Source organism: Humulus lupulus, chromosome 1, assembly GCF_963169125.1.
Source record: "Humulus lupulus chromosome 1, drHumLupu1.1, whole genome shotgun sequence".
NCBI classification, from domain to species: Eukaryota; Viridiplantae; Streptophyta; class Magnoliopsida; order Rosales; family Cannabaceae; genus Humulus; species Humulus lupulus.
In genome coordinates, this window is record NC_084793.1 from 309,870,728 (window position 1) to 309,883,748 (window position 13,021).

General features: G+C 40.2%; 1 pseudogene; it reads right to left on the minus strand.

The window, feature by feature from the left end:
• Positions 1–22: 22 nt before the first annotated feature.
• LOC133812863 (cell cycle checkpoint protein RAD17-like) lies at positions 23–3,982 on the minus strand (annotated as a pseudogene).
• Between the last annotated feature and the right edge of the window lie 9,039 nt (positions 3,983–13,021).

The following is a 13,021-nucleotide window of genomic DNA, read 5'->3' on the forward strand; positions in this document are numbered from 1 at the left end:
TAATTTGCCTACAGCTACGATAAAACAAAGATAAAACATTATATATATATATATATAAATAGATATACGTCTGTTTATGTACACACATACTTACATGTACCACTAAACTACTTGATTTCCATGATAAATTGCCTAAAAAGTGAGTTGTTTCAGATCGACCAATTTACACAAGTAAAAGTGCCTACATTTTACCAATCTTCTATTTCATCCTCAGAAACTACACTTTCTTGATCATCCAAACTCATCATATCAATTCTCTGGTCTAGACTTTCATGTGTACCACTCCCAAGCCATTTGAACACAGGTGTGTATTCTGTGGCTATAACCGAAAAATCCGATGAACTCATTCCGCAACAAGTATCATATCTACGTTTTACCATCTCTTTCTGCAATAATAAAGAAAGAATGAATCAACATAAACAAAAGTCATTAGTTACAGCTGACCTAAGCATACCACAAAGCAATATAGGCAAATTAAAACTAAAACATACCTTGTTGGACAATGATAATTGTTCAACCTGCCAGAGCTTTGGCCGCCGAATAGCATGCCACCTGCAGACTTGCAAAAGTGGGTGATTAAACTCGGTTTTATTAGTTTCGTCTGTAATGCAGTACTCGATCAACTGTAAAAAAACAGTACCTGGAAGGCACTGGATGATGATTTCCAAATAGGACCCCACAAACAGCACCTGAAGCTGCAGCTGATTGCAGAACATTCTCCGCCTCATTGCGTCTGGCAAGCATTCCACGAAAAGTACCTAGAAGCAAATCAACATCTCCTAAATACGAAGCCACGGTCCATGCATCATCGCTCAGGAAATCTAGAACTGCATACAGAAATTGCATGCAAAAATTGAGTTACCATAGTTTGACATGACAAGAGACTAAAACTACCACAAGAAACACCAATCTATTCCATCATGTGTGTAAATATTTATGTGCCCATATGAGTGTAAGAAGCCGTGGTAAAAATTATTCTAGAACTAGAAGCAACAATGTAAGTGTTGAATCACCATTTTCATTAAGAAAGTCGGCAATAGGCCTAGCTTGCCCGTGAGCTTGATAGAGAATCTTTTCTGGAGCATCCATTTTTGGTGGTAATCTAGCCAATCTTTCTTGTACAGAAAACTCATCTCCAACTACAAAACAAGAAGATGGTTTAGAAATTGATTACAAGCCCGGAAGACAGGAATTACATAGCCATAACATACCCAATTCCACGACAATGGACGCATTAGACTTGGTTTCACACAGAAAAACTGTAAAGAAGTAATTGCATGTCTGGTGTCGCCTCCACTTGCTTTTGCTATGAGATCAATCTGGTCCACAGAAACTTTACACTGCTCTAGTCTGCATATGTTAGAAAGAATCTTCTTGGTTGAATTATGTGTAATAGGATTGAAAGCAACCTTCAGATTTCCAGAATAGTTCGTGTAAGCACTCAGTAAGAATCAATAAATAATGGTGCTGTACGAAAAAGAAAATGATGTTGTGGAAGGAAGTAACCTTACAAGCCCCAGCATTTTCAAGAGATAATTGAAGTTCTTCCAGGTATTGTGTTGTGTGGTCTCCTGAATCAGCTTCGCCATAATTGGTGACTAATATGGCAGTAGGTATCTGAATTGAATGCACAAGAAGATAGAGACTGTTTCTAAGTCTTCCAAAAGCTACTTTACCATTTGTGACAGGAAGATCATCGATTAAGAGAATGACTGATTCTTTTGACTCCATATTCTCAGTTGGAGGTATCAATCCTTACTTCCTTACTCTCTCCACAAAGTATTCAAACTCATCCAATTTCGACATGTAACGCAACCCTGGAAGTTGACCAAATTAAAAAATATCCAGAAATTTGTATAAGCATCAACTTCCTACATATTTCATGTGAAGTTTCCTATTCAAGTTGTCACTTAAATAAACTTTCTTTAAATACCTGTACTGGAGTTATGTAGATGTTCTTGCCAAATTATTGGCGTAGGCGTGTTCCATTCACACAATCTGGCTTCAAAGTGACATGCTATCGCATGAACAGTTGCCTATAATATGAGAAAAAAACATGGCAGGAATGAGCATCAACAGAGCAAGTATAAGTTTGGCTTTAGTGCATAATGTAACAGGACCTTCACAACGAGTCTAGCCTAGCCTTCTACAGCAAAAAACTTTATATTTAATAATTTTAAGCATAGTACAAGTACTTTACCAAGAGAAAAGTTGCTTATCAATTTGATAAGCAAAATTTAAATGTTACCTAAGTAACATTGTCATAACAAAAAACAGGAGCCACCACAAATCAAAATGTGAAAACATATATCTAACTCCAACTCCAGCTTGTCCAGTGAAAATGAAACATGTACACTTGCCGATTTTCCAACTCCAGCTTGTCCAGTGATGACGATAACCTTACTATTGTTTTCATCCTGTGAATAATGAAGAAAATGCTCAGAAAATAGGTGAATTTCGTACAAAAAGTATTATAAAAAGGTTCCAAACTGGAGCGAATACAAGCTAGTCTTCTACACGATGCCAAACTGAATTAAGACAGTCATAACCTTCAAAATAATAATGAGAACAAAGTTACTTCTAAAAGGTTATGTTTGATATAAGTACCTTTGAAGAACCTAATCTTTCTTCAAACCACAATTTTACTTCTTCAATCTGCAATTACAGTGACAAAAATTAGCTGATCAATATGCAGGTACAACTCTTTAAGGAATAAGCCAATTAAGCCCAACTTCCTTTTATGAACAGCTAGCTCTTCAAGGGAATGAGGTTTGTATTTATCTGCCCATAACTCTTTCTGGTTGCTTTCTCCAGAACCTGTGTCAAATTTCCATTTTCATTCGGCTATAAGAAAAATAAAAGATGAACGAGACAGAAGCTTAAACAGTAACCAAATATTAAACCAAAATATAACAGTTATAATTTAAGCCCGAAGTCAGAGCTGTAGAAACCTGCAGCCCCCGGGCAAATAATAGCAAAATAGAACATCGTCCACTTTAACGACCGAAAAAACATAAATGAAAAAAGTCAGCACAAAAAGCAGAGAAATTCCAATCAAAAGCATACCATCAGTCAGATACCTTGAACCCAGTAGGAGTGTCATTAAAATCTTCACAAAACCCTTTGATCTGCAATACGTGAGTGCGATAAACTTATTAGATTTTCCCCACCAAAATGACTATTAGACGGAAAAAAGAAAATGAGATTCAAATAAGACCCATGTTATCTCCCTACTGACGAGACGAGCATGAATGTGCAGTAACTTATCTAATGAAGACATCTGACATAGTAAAGACGACATCACAACTCTCACAACTCATAGTAAGAAATGAACTTCACCACTGTTTGTATAGAACATACACAACAACAACAAAAAATCAACCATTTTGCTTGTATATTCATTTATCAAAAACCAAAATGAGCATTTGCACATACATATATCACAATGCACCCAAAATCAAAATACCTCAGCCCAATTACTAGTATCTTTACACAGGAAAGCGCTAGAATCCGAAAGACGAGGCTTCTTCGATCGTGCAGGGTTTGCACGAGGAACCGTGGAGCTCAATTTGGAGTTGGACCTGGTACGCGGCGGACGACTCAAGCTCGATGAACGATCACGTTCGTCATCCGATGACATAACCACAACCGTGTTCCTCTTCTTCCCCATGCCTGTAATAATCGGGAAAACCCTAATTCCTGTATGGTCAGGTACGGAGGGAGGGAGCTAAAGAGCTCGGAAGTTCGGCATGGTTGTGGATTCTGCAGAAACCTAAAGGTGGGAAGTTAAAGGCGTTAACATGGAATAAGCTTTTGAAAACCAAATGGAAACCCTAAAAAATGAGGAGATTCGATTCAGAATGTGAGAGATTGAGAAGCAAAAATGGTGGGTTTGGGAGGTTGCAGAGGTTTGGAGAGAGAGAAGGATTTGGCGGGGTTTTGTTTTGGGGCTTACAGGAGAAGCCATTCAGAGTATTGATTGTGTGTATACGCAGCACACCGTAATTCTGTGTACCAACAAACAATTACAAAGGTTTGCTTGCTTGTTCCTCTCCTACATCTTATTTAAATTCATTTTTTATTTATTTATTAAAAAGTGGCACATTCCTTTTTAATTTAATACCTAAATTAAATTTTGAGTGGTCTATTTTTTAAAATACATCACTCAAATCTTACTTTATTTATTTTACATCAAAATTTTTCAGAATACTATATATAAGTTTCTCTATATATTTTTTATATTATTTAAATATTATATCTTTAAGTATTTTATTGATTAAAATAATGAAAATCTAATAAATTTCAAAAGTGAATAAAAAATTTGAAAAAAATATTTAAAGGAGCTCTTAAGAATCTATAAATATAAAGAAGAAAATGAAGAATATAAAAAAAATTATTTTAGAGAATTGGTTTAAAGGAGGTATTGGATGGTAATTGTAACACTTAGGTCCTAAAAATTAATTTTCTGTCAGTTAGGTCCCCAACATTTTCAAATCGTATCATTTAGGTCCTTAAATACTAGTTTTATTTTATTTTTCTTTTAAAATACATAAAAAATACTAAATAAATGGTGAATCATTCTTAAAATATTTAGACTTTTAATTTATGACAATAACAAACATGTGAGAAAAAAATTATTTTCATGATATTTCTAAAAATATTTAATATTTTTATAAATTAAATTAATGTTTCATAAAAAAAAAATATTCTTGCTTACATTGTTGTTAAATATAAAAATATTATGTTAAAGTTAACGAAAAAAAATAAAACATCTTTAAAATAAAAAATTTCCGTTATCTACACATTTTTTTTTTTTATACAGAAGAGATATGGATAAAATGTTTCCTCTTGCTGACTAAAAGAAAATACACGAAGAATGTCGGATGTTGGCAGGAGGATTTAGGATTCATCATGACTATATATTATATTATATTAATTATGGGCATGTTTAAAATAAGGGTAGGTAACCATTTGGTACATTTGGTACCTGTGTTTTTGCAAAGTATCATTTTGGTATCTTCTGTTTTCAATAATGCTCATATGGTACCTGTATTAAATTTTACCAATTTAATCAAACTGTTGTCAATTATGTAAGTTCTAAATTAATTTAATTATTTAATTACATATAACTGATGACAGTTTGATCATATTGACAAAATTTTATCTATCAAATTTGAGTCTAGGGTATCAAATATGTATAATTTTAAAATACATGGTACAATATGAGCATTATTGAAAACATAAGGTACCAAAATGATACTATGCAAAAATATAGGATACAAAATGAGTAAATTCTCTTAAAATAATCTAACTTTATTATTTTTTATATATGTATGTAGGAGATATAGTATAGGACTCAAATCTGGAATTTGATAGGCACTGCATGGTATATTGTTAGTCTGGACATGGTTACTGGAATTATATATTTGTAAAAATTCGTGGGGGAATTTGTAAGGTAGAAGAGGATTTGGAAGACTACTATTATTAAGTTGTAAAGAGAAAAATTCGATAACAGTACTTCATAATGTACAATAATTACATTTTTTGCTTATCTTTTGTCATATCATTCATTAAGGTTGTCTTCAATCTCAAACTTTTTGCTCTGTAACTCAGATGTTTAATTTGTTTATTCCACAAATATATTCATCTTAATTTGCTTGATCTTTTCATTGTACTAATGGTATCATAGTTAGTTTTAGATACTACTTGCTAGCTCTTGATTATCTGTGACATCAAATAATGCATGCATGCATGCACATAATGGAAATTACTATTAGACCAGTAAAGCTATTGTTGACGCCGTTTTTCGTCAACAGTGAAAGAAGAGCACGTAAACAATAATAAATAATGGCCGATTAAAATATGACAATACAAAACACGATTTTTACGTGGTTCAGCAGTTAAATCTGCCTAGTCCACGAGTCTTTGTTATTAAACTCAAGATTATCTCTGAAAATTCTTAAGCATGAATTCTTCAGAGTTTTCTCTCAAGGTTCAGAATCTCGGTCCTTTACAATGGTGTATGACCTCTCTATTTATAGAGAAGGATGCAGAATACTATCCCACATATCTTGGGTAGTTACTCTTTTTGTGTAAATAAATTAAATGGCTTTAAATGCCTGTAATCCGATATAAAAGGAAACGTCCCCTGAAGACCAGGGGGCGTATAACTAATCAAATAATATCCCATGATTTTATGGGATTTACAATAATAAATGCAGTACACGTCCCTTATAGACAACACTTGTAGATATTCAAGGTCATTATCATATATCTCCAAGCCCTTACTCTACCAGGTTTCTCATCAGCTTTCGAGGTAATGACATCTCCCGAGGTCACATGGCTTCGAGATCGTACGTGTGTCAGGCTCGGAACCCTTGATCCGAGGTCATCCCTGAGGATAGATGCGTCTCGGGAGCTACCCTTCGAGATCGTGAATCTTCCGAGGCCACCACATTCGAGGTCGTCTCAGTCTTGTAGGCTCGATATTTAGTCCTGGAGCATACTTCAAACTTTACGAGTTCATTTGTTGCGAATCCAACTTTCGAGGTCGCATTTAACATGGCTCGAAATCTGGGTATAACATCTTGCCCCCTCAAAAGTATTTGTTCGAATCCTAAGAGAATGAAACTTTTGAACTACTTTCTTCGGGAGCCGTACCGTCATACACTTGAAAATGGACACGCGTCAGTTGGGTATTGCTCATTTTTGGTAATTGAGTACCTTGGAAACATGCCCACGATCATTCGTCTGCCATCTTTTCGGCCACATCATGTCACTGACCCCTGACCGTCGGATTTCATGAAGATCCTGGCCATCGGCCCAGATTAATCCTCTTTATCACCTTTCTCCCTTTATATGTTCAAGGTCTTCTTCTTCCTCTTATTTTACACGCATCAGAAACAAAGCAAAGGAAAGGACGAAACCAGAGGTCATCCCAGAGAACCTCTTTCTCGCGCATGTTCTCTCAGCCGAAAAAACAAAGAACCTCCAGTTTGTTCGAGTCCGTGAGCTCATATTTGCAGCCTCTCCTTCAGTCAACGATCTCTCTGCAATCGCCATTATTGTGTAAGTGTGCAATTTTTATTTTCCCTTATGCCAGTTTCTGTCCATAGTGTTCTTGTTATTTCTGGGAATGCGCCGATATATTTCCTTAGTATTATATGCTAGGAAATTTTTGATCAATAGGCTTCTACATTTACGTTCCCATACTAGGTGTTGAATCTTTGGTTTCAAATCCAATTTTCTGTGTAGAACAAACCCAAACATGGTTTCTTCATTTTTGGGTTTTCAAAATTTAAAAGACGTATCTTGCACACCAAGATATTTGGGTACAAAATCTTGGTTTTTAAAGAATGCACGATACCCCACGTTACCTTTCCTGAATAACCGCCACCTTTTTTCCCTGATACTTCGGGATTTTCAAAAAGTTATGCCCACTCTCCTCCTTTTTCCCGTAGAATACACGTTCTTAATAAGGGTCTTAACATCGAGCTTATTTTGTTACTAAACTCTGAGCTCGTCCTATCGAGCTCGTAATTCTTGCATGCATGGCCCTCACCATTTTTTCTTTCTCGCTAGATGTCACAGAATCTGGAAAGACGGTGGGGGTCGTTGCTGGCAATCCCTTACGAGCCAAAAACCCCGAGCCCGGAATCATTGTTCGCTCGTAATCAACGTCGGATTCGAGAGTACAAGCTTGCGCGCGAGCAGGAGGATATTCGAGCTCATTATCACCGCCAAATAGACGAGGTCATAGAGAAGAACAGGAGAATTCTCCGGGAGGCCCTTTATCCAGAGTCCAATTCAGGGCCTAGGCCGATCCCCCTCGACCCCGCATTAAAGGTTACTGTCGCGTACAGTCCAGGAGAACTTTAATTTTCTCTAATGGGGGAGCCTTCGTCCTCGCAGCCGAGGAAAGAAACGTTCGAGGCCGAGCACTATTGGAGCTCGGTTACCTCGACTAGTCAGATAACTGACATCTTGGCCCTCCATGGCCTCAGCTTGTCTGGTTCTTTGAAGTGTCGAGCTCCGGCCGCCCATGAACAAAGCTATTTCGCCCCCCGGGACCATGACGCCAAGCTGAAATACGCGGCATGGAGCCAGGAACACATGAGGGCGGGGGCACTGTTGCCTTTGAAGTCTTTTTTCAAGGACTTCAAGGATTTTGTTGGGTTGGCTCCGTTCCAACTCAACACCAATTCTTACAGGGTACTGTCTGCCCTGAGGTCGCTTTACCACGAGCTGGAGTGGGAAGGGCCTTCGCCTCAGGAGATTTTATATCTCTTTTGCCTGAAGAGCAACCCCTCCCGAGCTCGGGGAGGAGATGGCTTTTACTATCTTTCGAGCTATCCCAAAGAGAAGAAGGTCTTTGAAGACCTCCCCAATCATCCACCTGATTTCAAAAAAGCCTTCTTCTGAACAGACGGTCTGACCCCGTCTCGACACTACTTATTCAGGCGGATTCGTAAGTATTCCAGTTTTCGTTATCTCTGTGCTCGGGATTTTAGCTGTTAGATCCGTACTTAGTTGAAATGTGTCTTGCTTTTCAGCCAATTTTCAGCGTCCCTCTCCTGACGAGGCAATGAAGGGACATAAGGAGACCATGCTCCAACTCCCTCATGGTAGGAGGTCTCTCCTGTACCTTTTACATGAGGATAAGCTCCGAAAATGCGGACTTTTGGGGGAGGGCCAGTCCACCTCTGACTGGTCCAATAAAAAGTATGAACACTGGGAGCAGGTGCCTTTGCCCACAAGCGTCCTCCCTCCGAGGAGAAAGGTGAGGCCCTCACTTCCAGTTCGCATAAGGAGTCCGCCGTCGGGGAATGAGGCTAATGATGAAGCCTCGAGCTCAGATTCGGATGAAGGTAAAGCCCTCCATACCTCGAGAATGTGGTCCCCCACCTTACTAAAGCATAAGCCCAATAGGTTAGTTTCATGCCCGCATGATAGATACCACTTCTACATATGGAGTTGGGTAGACGACTGTGTTCGTAGGTTTGATAGTGGGCTCGGACGAGGTGTGGAACGGGATAGCTGTCCAATACGGGGCCAACGATTATAGGGACCTTTCGAGGTTGACACTCACCTATAGGGAAGGTACTCCCCCCGCTTCTTCTGAAGATGGGGGAATTTCATGGTCCCCGAGCTCTAGTTCGGGGAAGAGTTCCAGTTAGGTCTTTTCTTTACTTGGTTTTTTATTTTTTTTATTTTCCAAGCTTATTATCATTATGTCTAACTCCGATTGGAACTGTGCAGGTGCCATGGACTCCAACCTTGACAATATCATCGAGAGCGGTGGTGCCAAAAGGACCAAGCGTCCCAGGGCACCATCGCGAAAGGTGGACCGGCCCACTAAAGTTCCCAAAAGGACCGAGAAGACACCTCCTCCCCCAGCTCCTCTTGTTACCGGCTCCATCACGGCGCCGTCTTCGCAGGTCGGTGCCGCAACTGTGGCATCAACTTCGGAGGTCGATGCCTCTAACACGACCGAGCCCCAACATCCCGTAATGGTTCGATCGACACTTGGTCCGCCTTCTAGAAAGCCTTCTGTTTCTCGAGCTCAAAAGCTGTCAGTTTCCACCCACATGGATGCATATGTGGTTGACAATGCCGCTGGGTCCCATGGGTCTACGCTGGTCTCGGATGTTATGTCCCGGATCGGCCAGAGCTTTGGTAGTCTCAAAGCTCCCCAATGGCAATGCTTGAACGACACCCAAGACTGCACTGTCCTTCTACAGTCATACTTCTTGGTTTTAATCACACTGACCTGGAGCTAATGATGATTTCTTCCTTTATCAGTTTCTTGCCTTTACTGCCCAGCTCAACTATAAGTTGAACAACGAGATCCACTCGAGCAAGTCTCATGCTCAGGAGGCGAAGGATCTCCACCTCAAAGCAAGCGATGATCTGAAGGCAGCCAATGCAAAGCTTGATGCAGGAGCTAAGGAACTCGAGGGCATGGCCTCCGAGCTCGGGAAGCTGAAGGCTAAGCTCGAGGAGCTTGAGAAGGAGAATGCTGAGCTCGCGGATCTTAAGAAGGAGATCACTCGGCTCCAGGAGGCCAAAAAGAAGCTCGAAGATGAAAAGGCCGCCACCTTTGATATTATGGAGGATGAAAAAGCTCGTCTCCTTGCTGAGTATAAAGAGAAGAAGGACCAGGCGGTTCACTCGGCCATGTACCGAATGTGGGCCAACAACGAAGACCTGGATACCAGCTTCTTAGGTCCTCACGAGGCGACACTTCTTGACAGGTGGAATGCTCGGCTTGAGAAGGAAGAGGCTGCTCGGGAGGCCGCTTCGGAGGGAGCCCAGAAGGATAGTCATGCTATTCGGCCAGAGGAGTCCGGTGCTGCTGATACCGAGAAGGCCAAGGAGACTCCTCCTTCTTAAATCTGATCTCGGGGAAATCATTTATTGGGGTTGCGTCCCTTTTTTTGTAATTATTTTAATTTATGCCCGCGGGGCTGATCCAATTTCTTTTATTATTGACCTATATATATGCTTTACATTTCTCAGCTCGAAATATTTTGCACACTTTATATTGATGAATCATTTATGCTTATTTATTCATACAAACATAGTGTAGATTTAGGCTCGAAACTCGATGCATTCATGCATAGTTTGTTCGAATTATCCGCTTCCAACCTCGTTATTCATCAAAGTCAGATATTACTTTAACCATGAACCCGAAAGTACTTATATGGTATGTAATGTGAATGGTTTGGTTATATATTTTTTACTTAGTTACTTTTCCTCGTCCTCGGTTTTTACTCCAAGGTTAAGAGTTCGAAACTATTTTTCTTTAAGATATTCCAGCCTCGATCTCGACTTATCCCGAGGTAGGTTTAGGTTCCTACTTATCGTTGATTAATTTTTTGGCTGGTTTGTTCCAAACCTGTTAAGTTTGCACATTTGGTTAACTCCAAACGTTTTCTGTTTTTGATAATTCGGTTATGTCCGAACTATCTAAGCTCGCGTATCTGGTTATATCCAAATACTCTATGTTTTTGATAATTCGGTTACATCCGAACTATCTAAGCTTGCGTATCTGGTTATATCCAAATACTCTATGTTTTTGATAATTCTGTTACGTCCGAACTATCTAAGCTCGCGTTTCTGGTTATATCCAAATACTTTACGTTTTTTTTTTTTTTTAAGCTGATGGTATATATACCAATGATGCCCCCTTAATATCCTATGAGTGTGACCATAGGTTATTAAATTAAGAGAGATTGCAAAAATAAAAAGAGGTAATATATTGAACGAAATAGATCTTTATTTGATGGAATTCAAAAGCAAACAAACTAATACAGATAGAAAATCATGGTTATAGGCAACACTTTTCCTACACTACTGATAGTAAGGTCTAAGGTGTTCGCCATTCCATGCTCGTGGTACCAGGCTCCCGTCCAGTCTCGCAAGTTTGTACACACCGGGACAGATGATTGACTCTATCTGGTATGGTCCTTCCCAATTCGGCCCGAGCACCCCAGCTGCCGGATCTCGTGTTGCCAAGAATACGCGTCTCGACATCAGATCTCCCATTCTAAACTTTCGATCTCGAACCCTCTTGTTGAAATACCTGGTAGTTCGTTGCTGGTAAGCAACGTTTCTCAGCTGAGCCTCTTCTCTCTTTTCTTCAATCAAATCTAAGGTTTCCTCGAGCTGAGTGTGGTTTGAACTTTGATCGTAAATCTGAGTTCGGATCGTTGGGATTTCGACCTCGATGGGCAACATTGCCTCGCAGCCGTATGCTAGAGAGAACGGGGTATGCCCTGTTGATGTTCGAGCTGTGGTCCTATATCCCCAAAGGACTTGGGGAAATTCTTCGGGCCACCGTCCCTTTGCTTCCTCCAACTTTTTCTTCAGAGAGCTTTTGAGAGTTTTGTTTGCAGCTTCGACCTGGCCATTTGCTTGAGGGTGGGCTACTGACGAAAAACTCTTTATTATGCCGTTCTTTTCACAAAAGTTGGTGAACAAGTCGCAATCGAACTGGGTTCCATTGTCGGATACGATCTTCTTTGGTACCCCATATCGGCACACGATGCTTTTTACCACGAAATCAATGATCTTTTTTGAAGGTATAGTCACCAATGGTTCAGCCTCCGTCCACTTTGTGAAGTAATCCACGGCGACCACAGCATATTTTACTCCGCCTTTGCCAGTCAGGAGAGAGCCTATGAGGTCGATCCCCCATACCGCTAAAGGCCATGGGGAAGTCAACATGGTCAGCTCGGATGGTGGAGCTCGGGGTATCGTGGCGAATCTCTGGCATTTGTCGCATTTCTTCACGTACTCGAAAGAATCCGTTTTGATGGTTGGCCAGAAATATCCTTGGCGTATGATCTTCTTGGACAGGCTATGCCCCCCGGTGTGATCTCCGCAAAATCCTTCATGAATTTCTTCGATGATCTTCTTAGCTTCGGGAGGGGTTACGCACCTAAGTAACGGCATGGAATATCCCCTTCTGTATAGCTTCCCGTCCAAAATGGTGTAACGGGGAAGTTGATACATCAACTTTCGAGCCTGGTTCCGATCTTTTGGAAGGACTCCATTTTCGAGATAATCAACTATTGGGGTCATCCAGGTCGGCTCTGTTTCGATCATACACACATCTTCCTCTTCTGGCTCGTTAATGCTAGGTGCTGATAGGTGTTCTATGGGTACAACATTCAGCTCTTCATTTTCGGTGGATGTGGCGAATCGAGCTAAGGCATCTGCATTTGAGTTCCGTTCTCGGGGAACCTGTTCGATTGCGTAAAACTCGAAACACTCCAATGCGGATTTTGCCTTCTCCAGATAAGCTGCCATTCTTGTACCACGAGCCTGGTATTCTCCTAGGATTTGATTAACCACGAGTTGGGAGTCACTGTAGCAATGTATAGCTCTAGCTTTGAGCTCCTTTGCTACGAAGTCCCGCGAGTAAAGCCTCGTATTCGGCCTCATTATTCGACGCTTTAAAGCCAAATCTTAAGGCAGAATGAAATCTGCTCCCTGTGGGGGTAACCAAAATGACCCC